Genomic DNA, 14,610 nt, shown 5'->3' on the forward strand with positions numbered 1-14,610 from the left:
ACAACTTCTCTAAGGTTTCATCCATTTCCAATGTTCCAATATCTTGAAGAACACAATTAAAATGTGAATGAATGTCATTGATCAATAGTACCTTTGGTGGTATTTGTAATTGAGCTCCACTTGGATGTACAGCTTCCACAATGGCATGACTCAACCTAACGTCTCATGCCTTCCATTCCACACCTCAAACTAACATATTAGATCATTTCTTTGATTTTCTATTGGTGGATGTCATTTTCATCGATTGAGTTTTGAGAAAACTTGAAAATCTTCATTAGTAATTCATTTATATTTCTCAAATGCTCATAAATCACTTTGCACAAATAGCTCTTAAATGTTCATGGTGACAAATGACTTTGATTTCACCCTTTTACCAAATTTTGCCTAGTATGATTGTTCACTCAAATGACAGACTGTCATCCACTTCATTTGTATCAAATGTTTGACAAAGTCATCCATGACTTAGTTTCCATACAAAACTTAATTACTCTGACCTTGCTCAATAGAGTCTTGCAACTCGATCTCGCTCGATAAGCATTGTTACCTGACCTTACTCAATAATGAATGGCATCTTTGAATGCTTGGTGATCTATTTGCATCTTGAATGTTGATATGGATCTTTTCATTTTTCTGACTGAAACTGGTGTGAGATTTATTCTTTAGAATTGTAGTTCCAATTCTCCTTGAGAGATCAAGTTGAATACTTGAGTTACCCAATTCTTGAGTGACATGTTCATTATTGCTCAAACTTGCATTTTTAGAAGATTTTAGAATCCATTGTTATTTCATCTACTTTTTGATATTATCATGTTTTGCCTTCTTTTCATCCTCAATTCTTCTAGTATTAATATAGTTCTTGGAAAGATGACCAAGTTTTGTACAAATAAAAAATCTTCTAATAGTGTCTCTTATCCTCATGTGATGTTTTATTTAGTTTATTCTAATGTGTCCAAATTCTTCACAGTAATGACATCTGCATGAAGTGTTATAATCCCAATCAAATATATATTTTACAATATGTTCTATTGGGTTCAATATCTTAGTTTTGCATTCTGAGGATTTTTTCCCATATTTCTTGCATTTTGAGATTTGCCTTCAAACTTAGGTTTCTCTTTGCATTCATTAGCTCTATGACAATGCTGATTACAATTGTAGTATTTTCCATTGAATTTAGCTTTCCCATTGCTCCAACATTTGTTTGATGCATGTCTAATTTTTCCACAGTGATTACAAGTAGGTCTTTGGTTCTTTTTGAGCTCCTTGCTTGGATGATTCACCTTCTTATGTATATCCAATTCATTCTTTTCCTTTTTGTTTACAATGGCTTTTCTCATTCAATTGATTCATGTCTGCTTGAGATTTCATCATCCTCTCATTGGTTTTCTTTTTAGTGTTTAGATCATTCAACAAACTTTCATTTTTTGATCTTAGATTCATGATTTCTTCATTTGAATTGGTGAGCTTATTAATGAATTCTACTTACTGAAGGGATAGATGCTGAATTTGATTGTTCTTTCCTTTTATTTTTTCTTTTATCTTATTTTTCTCTTCCATGACTTCACATAGTCTTACTAACTAAATTTCTTGCCCTCTTCTTAGTTTTCTTACTTCCTCTTGAAGTGAGCCATTCTTTTTTGATTGTTCTTTAATTGCTTCATGAGATTCATCTAAATTGCTTTATGAATGGATGTCTTTAATTCTTTTTTCAATGTAGAGATGGTCATTCATTTGGATTGCAAGATCTTTTCTTCTTTTCAAGGATTGAGAGAGTTTCTCCTTTGCTTTCTTGAGTTGTCCAATAGCCAATTCCAATTATAGCTTCTCATTGCCAATAGCCTTGTCAAGTCTAAATATCTCCATAGCCTCTGATCTTTGCTCAAGTTGTTAAAATTTTCTCTGAGAACCATAAGTCTCTGATACCAATTGTTGGAAATATATATGATAGGCTAAGTTACTGAGAGGGGAAGGGTGAATCAGTAACTAAGAAAAATTAATCCTTATTTACGAATTAATCCTTCACGTGTATTCTGATCTAATTGCATGCATGAGAGACTAGAAACATTAAACATTCATAACACTTTGACACACAATTTAGTGACCCAAAAACCTTCCAAATAGAAAGTAAATCTGGGGTGGGGATGATACCACAAGCTTTAATACTGCAGTATAAAGTTAGCCTATTAAGGCTTATAATGATCACTTTTGATGATCTACCCTGCAAGGAGCAATAAGGACTGCTAGGTCCACCTTGCAAAAGGATTTACAAAAATACAATAAATTATGCACTTAGCAAAGAGATTTACAGAAGACTATTAAGTATACTTTGTGAAAGGATTTCATTGATCCACCTATTAGAATGAAATAATAGTTGATCTCTGATTTGCAACTTGGTTTGCTAAATGAGATTTCTTTGAGTGTAATGATCACCTTGCCATGATAGATAAATCTTTGTTGCTCCTTATACTACTTGTAGCCTTGTATTTTTCACTTTTCCTCTTCTCTACTTGATATCTTACTTCATATCTCCATATTGGATGTGATACAATACATTATATATATACCAATCCAATTTACAAATCAACAAAGTTAGCTACAATACAAGTTTACACAAAATACACAAAAATCGGCCCGATCTGTAGGAACTCGAGTTCTAAAGACTAGCTCAGTGAGGTTTTGATACTTGACATCCATAGTTAATGTTTGACATTGTCATGCATTCGGTAGACATAGAAGCTTGGCCCATACTGATCACTTTCTAAGTAGTCTAAATTTGTTCTACACTGGTGACTTGGTGAATATTGTGAAACTTAGCATATATATTGAATCACTTGATTCATACTGCATAGCTTGGTAAATGCTATCACTACAAGCTCGGTATAAATTGAATCACTTGGTTAACACTGCGTGGCTTGATCAACACTAGATTCTCATTATTGTAACAATGAACTTAGTAAGCATTGCACAACTCGATTTGCACTAACATACATGGTAAACCTTATGAAGCTTAGTTTACACTGCTGATCACTATTATGGTGGAAACTATTCGGCACAAACTGAATACTATCCCTTGGATTTGGTAGCAACTATAGAACTTGGTAGAGGTTAAAATGCTTGGTTAACTCTATTAACTATACAATACGCTCAATAGATACTTACAATCTAAATAAGTGTGTATCACTAATAACAAACATGACTATAATGTCAATAATGGATTGGACTTGATTGTCACTTGGTTGGTTATGGTTCCTCCAAGCTTGGTGGGTGGTCTCCTTGAGACCTAGGTTGGGAGGTGATCTCTCCATGGTATGCCTTGTATTTATTTAAAGATTCTAGTGGATTCAAATAAGGAGAAAACTTGGAATGGATATCTTGTTGTAGTTCTTGAGTTACATTTTGTTGGAGATTTCTCCATTGTCACACTTCCTTGTTGAACTTTGTATTCTTGTATTGGGAAAAAGGATTTGTATCTTCATTTGTGATCTACTTAAGTGTATTCAACATTGTAGGTTTCACCTTCTATAATAGGAAAAGTAATTGTTGTATGAACAAGGTTATTGAATTGTAAAATATTTTGATTGGTTTCATTTCAATTCATGCTTTGAAAGGTATTTGAATAGAAAAGTATCAAAAATTGGTTCAATTCATAATTTTCCCTATTGTAACCTTGAAATTCAATCATGAAAAAATTAGATTTGATTACGGTAGAATCATAACATATCATTGAATTATTAATTCCAAAATGGATAAGTTTACTCAAGTTCATAATCTAAATTCAATGATCAAATTGATGTATTCTTCTATAATTACGTCTTAATTTAATCTAGTGGATTTAATGGTTAAAAATTATATTAAAACTCAATTTGGTACACAAGTAAACTACCTCTTAATATCTCCTTAAAGCATTTGAGATGAACCTAATAACAATACCCTAGAAATTGGAATTATTCAAATTATCTATTTGTGCATTTGGAAATCATTTTTCATTTTCTTTCCAAAAGAGTCCCTATAGGCCTCCAGAAATTGTATGGGTGGAAATTAATTCCTTCCCATACAAATTCCATATTACAACAGTCATTAAAATAATGGATTTATAAATCCACTTGATCAAATAGCATTATTAAATCTATTCTAATTTTATGATCCATAAAGTATACATAAAAAAATTAGTGGTTATGATAAGGTAAGTGTAAGAATTGGGTTTCACTTTTGGGCAAAAAGTTGACATATTTTTCCTATTTTTGAAATTTCTTGTCAATTGATGTCAAAATTTGAGGCATTTAGAGATTGAATATAAAAAAATGTCAGCAATAAAAATTGTAATGCTTAGAATATGCTTTTTTAATAAGTAATTTATTTGTATACCAATATGACAGACTTTGTTTTTGGTATGAGTCTTTAGAAACTACTTTTTCAAAATGTCTATTTCAATACCATACCACACTCGTGTACGAACACCATTTGACACAAATAAATGAATTTTTGTAAATCCCTTTAACAAAAGTTACCTAACACACCAAAGATTGATGAAAATATTTTTTCTTAATTTTCTATTGAATAATAATAATAATAATTTTTTAATTGGTTATAAAGGTAAATCTTAAAACCTCTTGTGTACGAACACCATATTTGATCAAAATTTCACTTTTTCAATTAAAAAAAAAAAATTCAAAATAATTGTATGTAGATTGATGACATATAAATTAATTTAAGAAAAATCATAAAATAAAAAATTTATTAAATTTTTAGTGAGCCTTGCTATTTTGCATTTAGGTACCACCTTTGATTAAAAAATAATGCAAAAATAGTAAATAAAATAATAACACTATAAAATTTATGTCCACAAAATTAGGACAGTGAGAACTCTAATGGGTTTTTGTTTCATGAAAAAATTGATCAAGAAGACCCTCTAAGTCAGTTCAATGCATTAGATAAATCTTGAGAGGTCAAGGCATATGCTTGGTCTCACCAAGCCTATTTCGAACCAAAATCTAATGCAAGATACACCATGTTGTAAGAAACAGGTGCGTTATTTGAAATTCAAAAAATGGACATTTAAAATGAATTTTAAATCCCAAAAACTAAAATAACATAAATTTTTAAAAAATAGGCACTTGATTTTTGAAAAATAGGAACCCATTTTTTTATTTTTAAAAAATGGGTGCCCAATTTTTGGAAAAGCGGTACATAATTTTTACTTTTAAAAAATGAGTTCCTGTTTTTAAAAAATTCAAATTTTCTATTTTTTGAAATTCGGATTGGGCATCTAAGCCTAATACAGGTGTCCATTTTTAAAAAATGGGCACTCGTTTCTAAAAGAGTATGATCTCAATCCCCAGAATTCTGTGGTTTTGAGACCCAACTTCTTGCTACTACTTGGTGTGCATTTATCACTAGCAATATCCTAAAAAAGTGGGGGTTAAAAAGGCAATGGAAGAGAGAGGAACGAGACAACACATGGCCCCCACCCTCACCTCATATCCCCGAAGTTCAAAGTTGGGCACACGCCTTTATAAGGAGTGGAGATCTTATTAAAATGCAACAAAAACAACAGGTCAACCCATAAATGTTTACCTTCCCACTTTCACTCTTCCCCTACACACATGTCCCTCTCCTTCCATGCTTGCATCCTTGTCCAAGTAGGCTAACTAGGGGAGTATAGTCCTCTTGGGAGGTGCCCAAGAGCTTAGGAAAACATGGGGAGCAAGTGGAGTGGGCCACTTGGCAAGTGACACAAGGTTTAGGAAGGTATTAGGGGTAGCTAGGATTAGTTTAGAATTTTTTTAGTTGCCATTAGCATTTTTTCAAAACATAGTTTTTGCATATTTTAATTTATGTTTAGTAATTATAATAGTTTTGGTTATTATATTAAGGGTCCAATTTAAATAGGACTTAGTATTAGTATGCAATGTTAAAAGTGATTTGCATGTGAATGTTGATAGGCATGTTGGGTAGTTAGTGTTTAGAGTATGTTTAAGTATATTGTTTTAGCATTGTTTTTTAAATGATATGTAGGACTATTAGATGTTATTATTTTATATTTGTGATTTAAAAAAAACAAAAAAGATTACTTAAGTGAAGAATGGAGCCTTAGGTGGGAGATTTAGCTTGTAAAGCTAGAGATTAAATATGATTGTCTATTAGCATTTTTATTATATGAATAAAGGTTGGGTTTGTATATATATATATAATGTTAAGGATAAAAGGTGTTATAGAAAGGGTCTTGTATGAATGAGTTGATAGTGGATTAAGGGTTATTCTTAGGAGGTTTTTTTGATGTCATAATTGATTTAATGGATATTAATTAATGTTTTAATTAGTTATATTAAGTTATCATAATTAAAAAAAATCAAGTATTATTAAATTGACGAATTAAATTTTATGTGCAAACTTAGTTTCCCTAAGGGATTGTTCTAGTATAATGTAATAAGTGTTTGATATCTAATCATATGAATATAAATAATTTTTTAATTAGATCAAAAAATGTGTAATTAAATATAGTTAAGTAAGGATTATTAAGCCGTTATTTAGGGTTGAAACCCGAATGTGTCATTTTGAGTTGTGTTCCATCCTCATGTCAAAGGTGAAACTTGTGTACCCAAGTTCACTAAATTATACCTAACGAAACCAAATTTAATTTAAGGGATTAAAAAATCTAAATATCTCTTTGACTTGATGTCACACCTTTATATTCATGAACCCATGATTTGACTAATCAAACTTAATCAACCTATGCTAAGTATTCTTGTAGCACTACAACTTAGGGGTTTCAACTAGTGTAGTATGTTTCAATACCATCTCTGCATCTTACAAAATGTAATCAAAATTCAATTGTGTGCTTAAATAAAGAAACAATAATGATATCTTTAATGAGTACCTTACCTACACCTATTTACCTTTACCCAAATCTATGTTCAAATCTGAGACTGGAAACCCTAGAACTCTTGTAAACTAATTGTGTAACCTCAAGACTTGAACTCAATTATTTCTTTTCATCATCTCTTTGTAATGTATTTGAACTTAGTTGTAATTATATTTTAAAAATAAAATAAAAATTTGGAATTTTTTTGCCAGAATTTTTTGGTATGACAAGGAAGTTATCTTAAAAGTAAATTGAAAATAGTAGGAGAGGCAAGTATATCAAAGGAATTTAATCAAGTTTACAACCATGACATGAGATTTAAAGCTAGTTATGAACACCTAGGATAGAATGAAATGATTAAGTTTTTATTTTCACATGACTTTGAAAATGAGGATTGGGTAAAATTTATATTGAGCAGGATTCATGATGCGAGATTTTGGTTAGTAGACAATATAATATATATATCAACTAACCTAATTCATGAAGTATCTGGAATGTGCAATGAAAGATCACTTTCAGTTAATGAAAAGAATGTGAAGAAGCTTATATTAGAAAACACCAAGTTTGAGTACAATGGGAGAGGAATTTTGATAAGCAAGATAAAGAAACATGATGTGAGATTCATATGCATGATCATGACATCTAAAATATGTGCTAGTTCTAGAGAGGATGACATGGAAACATGTTTTATACATGAAACCTATAAGATGTGTGTAGAAAAGCTAAAGGTAAAAATGTGTAAAATATTGAGAGCACGTTTGATAGAGAACTTGAAAAGGATTGAGAAAGTAAATAATAGTTAATTTAGATTTACATCATTGATTACTTAGATGTTTCCCCCTTTGATTGAGAGATTTCCATTTCTATCTCTGACTGAATTGTTTAATAATGATAAGTGCACTATTGAAAAGATAACTAATTTGTATAGAAAATATCCAATTTATAAGATTGAGAGCAGTGTGGATCTTATTGTGAGAAACTTCCAAGTAGAAATGAAACAAAGGTACATGATCCAACATTTAGTTGTAAGGAAATTCAAGGATGACATATGCTTTATGGTTGATACCAATTTTACTTACATAGATCCAGCTGAACCAAGAATGATACATGTTGAATGAATTGGTTATGAGGTAACTAAGGAAAAATTTGAAGGATATGTGGAAGTAATTTTGAAGTTAGCAAGAGATGATGAGTTTAATAGGTTTGAAACCTATGAGGAAATTATGAAAGTAACTACTCAAGCTCAACTTGAGAAATATTTAAAGAAGAAGGTAGAGGCCACCATGAGGAAGATCACATAGAAAGCAAAAATGAGCACAAAAAAAATAGTATCAGTAAGACAAATAGTTACTGGAATGAAGCAGAGTGGTCAGAAAGGAATCATTTATGTGCCACAACTAGTAGCAATGAGGCCATAAGAAGGTATAGATGTTGTAGAATCTTAAGCAATAACATCAAAAATACCCTATTCCATAGCTTCCTAGGTACAACTTACAATTGTAAAGCTACTACAAAAGGATAAAGGTGAAGAGGAAGTAAGTATAACAAGATTCCAGACAAGTACTCCTAGTAGCACCAAGAGATCAACAAGGTTGAAAAAGGTAAAGGAAGAAAAAGTTGAGTCACCCACTAAGAAGAGAACCAAGTAGATGTCTAGTGGACTAGGTAAAAGAAGAAAGACATAATAGATAGTTGAATCAAAAGATTCAGATGAAGAGGAACTAGAAGAAATAGAGGACAAACTAGTTGAGAAAGTTGAGATAAAAGTGAAGAAACCTTCTAGAAGAAAATCATGGAAGCCAAAGGTTGAGAATTTGAATATTCAAATCATAAAAAAAAACAAATTTGTACAATTAAATAAGTTAATGATTATAATAATAATATGGATAGATTAAAGTTGGAAAATGTTCTAGTTAGACATATGACACTAACATATAAGAAATTTGAAGATATTCAAAAGGAGATACAAAAATATCTGTACAATGGATTGAGTAATAGGAGAAGAAGAGTAGCAGATGAAGATAAAAGAATTAGAGAAAAAATAATTAGAAAATATTGTGAAGTTAGCAGTGATAATAACATGGAGAGAATAATGAAGGGTATTGAGCCCTTGCCAAGAAAAAAGAGGAGAGAAATTTTGTTAATGGGTGGTAATTATGAAGAAGTGAACAAGGAGACAAAGAAAGCTATGAAAAAATTTATGACTTCTATACCCAGTGTTGCACAAACAAGTAGGGGGAGCAATCCCTATAAAAAATAATAAGACATTACCAATTGAGACCACAACAATGCTAGAGAAGTCCACAGTGGCTATACCAATTTTGCCATCTATAGCAGAGGTTGTGAATGATACAAAAATGAAAGAGACTAATTCACAAATCACCATTGGTACTAACACAATGAAAATTGACAATATTAATGTGACAATCGACACTACAGAGGATCCATTTAAGGACTTTGGAATAAATTTTGAAAATTTGGTGAGCTACACCAGCTCTAAAAATGAGGAAAAATAAGTAGAGAAGAAAAATAAAGAAGCTAAGAAAAAAAGAGGAAAGAAGAATGAAAAAAAAACAAAAGAGAAGAAGAGATGAAGAAGGAGGAAGAAAGAAAGAAGAAGAAAGAAAAAGGAAAAAAGATAAAATTGGTTGAAGAAGAGAAAAGGGAGAAGAAAAGAAGAAGAAAGAGGAAGAAGAAAAGAAGTAGAAATAGGAAGAAGAAAAGAAGAGGCAAGAAGAAGAAGAAGAAAGGAACAAACCTAAGAATGTAGCCAAGAGGAATGGTAGATAGTAATGCAAGAGTCCTCATTCTTACCTCAACTCAAGTATACAGAGACTGAGTTTTACAAAGTATAATTCTAGTATGAAGAAGATATCTTGTTAAAGACTCTTAAGAAAGGTAAGACACCTTTAGAATTAGCTTTGGATAATTTATTTGGAGATAATGATGATCAATTAGGCTCAATATCATCTTTGAGAAAATTACTTGAGAAAAATAAGAAAGTAAAGATTTTGGAAAGAACCTTCAGAGAAGTATCAGACAAGTTGTAAGAAGTTGTATCTATTAGGATAATAGATATTGATTCCCAAAAGAGAAAAATTGAGTTGATAAGTGCTTTTGAAAGTGAGCTTACTTAATTAGCAGAGGTAGTGACAAAATAAGCACAGATAAAGCATGATGCACAAATATTTGATAATGTGTGTATAAATGTGAGGAATGATTTGCAAACACTTGATGCTTATATCAAGGAGCTAAGGAGATATATTGAAAAAGGAAAGAAAATGTATGGACAATGTACTTTGTCATACAATCACACTAAAGACATAAATGATGAATTCAATGATTGGCTAAATGAACTATAAGATTTGGCAATAAGACTACAGTAACTAGATACCAAAATTGAAGATGTTGAAGTAGAAATTACACAAGTTCATGATGACATCATCATTATTGAATTGAGGAAACAGAAAGCAATAAAGATGTTTTCTTTACTAAGAAAGAACCTAACCTTGAAGATTATAAATGTGTAAAAACAACTTAAATAATGTCTTGTAGCTAAGACATTATATGAGAAATTTGTGTACACATATTTGAATGTTGTAGAGGTGGCATCTCGTGTACTATGTGTTTTACTCAACATATCAGAGGTAGTCAAGGACACCTGACAGAAAGAATTTGAGAGCTTGAAGGCAAGCTTTGCAGATTATGTATCAAAAGTTTCAGATTTAGCATGAAGGAAAGGTAATAGAATTTTAATCTGCACATAGGTTTTGGTGCCTTTGTCATTGATGTCAAAGGGGAGCGAAAGAAAAAAAAATTGTATAAATGTATGTATAAGAAGAATAAAGAAAATGTGAGAGAAAGATAAGGAAAATATATTGTATAGATATGTATTAAAGGGAGATTAGTAAAAGGGGGATACATGTAATGTAATAAGGAGATATACAGAATTATGGTTAAAATTTAATCATCCACAATTTTGTAATTTTTGTTAAGGCCAAGTTTTGTGAAGTTTTTGAAGTTGTAAATATTTTAGGACTTAGCTAATTTTTCTATATGTTGCCATCAATGCCAAATGGGGGGATCGTTGGAAATTCGGCTAAGGTAGACATTGGATGTTTTCATTTATGGAAACATATATTCAAAATGAAGAATACATACCTTGAGGAATGAGTCATGGCATTTATACTTATAAAGTTATCAAAGTATCACTTAATTTATTTGGCATAACAGATAGATTTTTGATTAGCATAGTTAATAGAAGTCATATTTGTTGGAAATAGAAATGGGAAAGTAAACTCCAAGGTTGGGGGAGGGGGGGGGGGGGGGGTGTGAATCAACACTTCAAAGATTTAACCATAAAACATTCACCACAAATCCATCTCATAATTTACCATGTAAACTGAAATAGCTAACTACACATGTTCATCCATAGCATGAAACAAATAACACATGACACAATAAATTTATTACACAAAAACCCTCCAATGAGAAGGTAAAACTGGGGAGGGGATGACACCCACAAATATTCAGTACTATAGCTATAAAGTGTAGCCAATTATGGTTACAATAAGTTTGACCATAAACTATGATCTATCTTGTGAGGGGTCTACCTTGTTCAAGGTTTACAAAAATTGTTAGGTCATACCCTATTAAAGGATTTCAACACCTTGCTAAAAGTGTGCCTTGTTAGAGGAATTAAACTTACAATAAAGCAAGCAATTGGTTAAGAGATTTACACAAGTTTGTTAAGACTAATCTATTAGGAGATTTACTCTATATCACCTATTAGAATGATTCAACACCATGATACTTCGGTTAGCACTATGTTGCTAGATGTAAGATCTTATCTTTCCTAATGAATCCTTGATCCTTCTAATCAGGAATGTCTCCCCTATCCTCTCTTTTCTTTCCTCTATTCTCTCTAACTAATTTTGCAATTCAAATCATTATCACAACCTCCATAGCCACCATGAATGCTCTCTCTAGACTTAGCATTCATCTCCTTCTATGCATTCACTCATACAAACTCTTTAGGGTTTGGCTCCTTAAGTAAACATAGGTGGACTAGGGTTAGGTAAGAATCAGTGACTGAGGTTGATCTATATTGCTACTTAGAACATCCCTAAATTTGATTGGTTTCATGTACTACATAGGGATTCATAATATACCTCAATACATATCTTCTAGAATTGTAAAACAATCATTGATTCAATTAAAAAATTATTTACATAGAAGTTTATGCCATTAAAAACAACTATGTCCAAAACTATTCACTTGACATTTGAAGGCTTTGATGCTCGACCATCACTACATTCTCAATGCTATAATTTAGTCTTTGAATGGCTCAACATACATTGTTTACTTGGCTCCTAAATCACTTAGCATGTATAGTATTCTTGGCTCATGAGTGACTTGATACATACTAGGTATATTTCTCAACATCTATTGTCTAAAAACTAATTCTTGGCATACTTTAATCATTTGTCTCACACTGATTGCTTGGCTCACTCTGGTCACTTAGCATGCATTATAATACTGATAGATGATGACTAAGTCTTTTGTCACTGCCTTGTCAAAACCATTCTAAGATTAACAATCTCCCCTTTTGACATGAGTGGCAAAAACACATTGTCATGCACATACAATCCTTGTTATGAGCATAACTTAGACAATATATATCTATGACTCGACTCTCATACAAAATTTCAAAACTTCAAATTTTTTCAAAATTGATGACACATGCCTTAGTGCTCCATTACTCCCCTTAAGTAAATATTTCCTTTCTGTATCTCAATCTAATACTCCTGTTGAGTAAATTTTCTATTCCTTATCTCCATTCTGTATTTGAATTTGATACTCTTGCTAAGTAGATTTTCCATTCCCTATTTCTATGTTATTATTTCCCCTTGCTCAAAAATTCATAACCTTTATAATCAACATAATCTTCATAATCACCCTTTTTTGACACTTATGTCATGGGTGGTACATTGGTAGTGTATTTATCCAAAAATGATTTATGGATCTCCATTATGATCTTTAGGGCTACATCCCAATTGTTGCATGCTACCTCTAGAGATTGATACTGAATGTCTAACTAGGAAGCAAGGTCAACTAAGCCATCATGTGTTGAAAGTTGGTTTTCTTTCTTCATCAATGTCTCAACATAGGCTAGTTCCTTATACAAAACTTCCATATGTGGGGTCAACATGGATTGAATACCTATCAAGGTAACTTGAATGTTGGCATGTTGTGATTTTAGTTGGGAAAGTGTACCTTGTGTGGATAGTAATATTTGAAAATGAGCTTGGAATTGACCAAGAGATAACTTAAGAGTAGTACATATGGTTTGTAAATATCCTTGTAGTTGGTCAATAGCCCTCTATAATTCTCATGTGAAAAGATTCACATCACTTAGCTTGGTGTAGAGAGAAAAATATTCTCTAACACCTTCTTCATACTCCCCATTTTGGTTGCTAGATCAACTTGTCTTAGCACAATAGCACTAGATATTTTCTCAAGTACCTTAGAGTGAAATTTCCTTTTAGACCATTCTAAAAGTTCAACATTTGTATCCAGGTCTTTATCCTTTATTTTGTCAACAATAGTGACAAGTTTTTCAATGATGGTCTTGTCGTCATTCATCTTAGGGAGATTGAAAGCATCATAAAATATGTCTTTTATCTCATGCAAAGCTTGAATTTTCTTATACTCCCTTCTCATCATTTCTTGTGTCTTCTTTCTCTACAGAGCTTCTTGTAGAATGCTCACCTCTCCAATTGTGATTTTTTCCAAATCAAAATTGGGCAACTCAATCACCTCATCTAAACTTATATTGCCAAAAGATGTATCAGGATTGATACACATATGAAAATGTGGGTCAATTATTGTTTTTGTCACTAATGTCAAACCTACTACTTGCTGGTAAGACAATTACATAGATGATTTGAGTACTATTATTTTTTTGATTAATGAAGAGGATTTGATAAAATGAGGTAACAATAGCACCTAGAGGAAAGGTTGAGTTATGATATGGAAAAGGAGTACAAAGATTAGTTAAGACATTGATATTATAATGCATTCATTATCTACTTAAGGTTACACAAGATGGATACACTAATTAAGTTCAGAAGAATAAGTAAAACAAATTGTGTTTGCCAAGCTTAACAATCTGCATAGTAGGTGTTGAGAAAAGTTGGTATAAGCTGAGCAAAAAATTAGTTGGAGCCAAGAAAAGTCAAATTTTAATGTATGCCTAGTGATACAGTGTTAGCCAAGTAAAGTTTAGTTGATGCTGAGCACCAATAAACTTTAGTTCATGCCAAGTGATTTGATAGTGGATGTTGAGAAACATAGTATGTGCTAAGCATCAGAAGCAAGTTAAAGCCAAGTGAAAAAATTATGAGAAAGATCATGAATTTGATGAATTTGGGTCAACAAGTTTGATTTCTTGGATTGTGTGAACCATGTGGAGGATAAGCTTGATGAGCTGGTGGCATAGAATTTAAGATGAACCATTTTGAGATGAATTCAAAGAGGATTGAAGGAGATGTTTCTAGAAGGGAATACGATGAAAAGACAGGTAGATTCATTGAATCCTACCTAATCCTACCTAACCCTAAAGTGGGCGATAGAGGATGAACAAAAAAAGATCTAAATTTTCTATATATATATATATATATATATATATGTATGTATGTATGTATGTATGTATGTATAGATGGATGTGTTGACATTGTAGTCAAGATTGT

The sequence above is a fragment of the Cupressus sempervirens genome, chromosome 7 (genome assembly GCF_028749045.1).
Source record: "Cupressus sempervirens isolate cs-2001-9-10 chromosome 7, ASM2874904v1, whole genome shotgun sequence".
Taxonomy (NCBI): domain Eukaryota; kingdom Viridiplantae; phylum Streptophyta; class Pinopsida; order Cupressales; family Cupressaceae; genus Cupressus; species Cupressus sempervirens.